Genomic DNA, 245 nt, shown 5'->3' with positions numbered 1-245 from the left:
AACCCCAGTCCCCTCCCTGGGGTCTGACCTCCGAAACCGGATCCTCAGCTCCCAGCCCCCACCCACCCCGGCAGCTGAGCAGACAAGCGTCTCAGGCTGGTGAGTGCTGGTTGGCACCCATCCTCTGTGTGGGAATCTCTCTGCTTTGCCCTCTGCACCCTTGTTGCTGTGCTCTCCTCTGTGGCTCCAAAGCTTCCACCCCCATCCCCTCCAGTGAGGGGGCTTCCTAGTGTGTGGAAACTTTT

The sequence above is a fragment of the Balaenoptera borealis genome (genome assembly GCF_965194805.1).
Source record: "Balaenoptera borealis genome assembly, chromosome: X".
Taxonomy (NCBI): domain Eukaryota; kingdom Metazoa; phylum Chordata; class Mammalia; order Artiodactyla; family Balaenopteridae; genus Balaenoptera; species Balaenoptera borealis.
Note: the sequence above shows the minus strand (reverse complement) of the source record.